Source organism: Berghia stephanieae, chromosome 5 (assembly GCF_034508935.2).
Source record: "Berghia stephanieae isolate SIO BIC M18660-M18661 chromosome 5, UCSD_Bste_1.3, whole genome shotgun sequence".
Taxonomy (NCBI): Eukaryota; Metazoa; Mollusca; class Gastropoda; order Nudibranchia; family Aeolidiidae; genus Berghia; species Berghia stephanieae.
This window is the reverse complement of record NC_088364.1, coordinates 14045361-14045778: the sequence shown is the minus strand read 5'-3', so window position 1 is coordinate 14045778 and position 418 is coordinate 14045361.

Genomic DNA, 418 nt, shown 5'->3' with positions numbered 1-418 from the left:
AAGTTTCTTGCAGTTGCAGCTGTAAACAAAAATAACAAAATGAACTCTCCGTTGAAACGTAGTTAATTTTTACTTACAATAAGAATTACATTATTACAAAAATGTTTCGGCATCACGGATTAAACATTTCTACCATTAAAAAAGAATTAGCTTAGCTCAAAATCAAGTTTTAAGTTCTGTCCATGATCGTTTGAAACATTTCCTCAGCTCTTCTTTTCCCTTACAGAAAAAAAAAAAAAAACATAAAAAAGGGAGGTAGCAACTAGAAGATTTTTTTGTTACAAGTTAAGGTCTTATCATAGAATTAAACGAATGAGAATACGTACGAAGCCAAAAAAGTGTCCACCAATGAAAGCATTCAGCGCCATTTTGTTGTTGGCTGAGAATGTAGTAATTACCATTCATTCGGTCTCTGTCA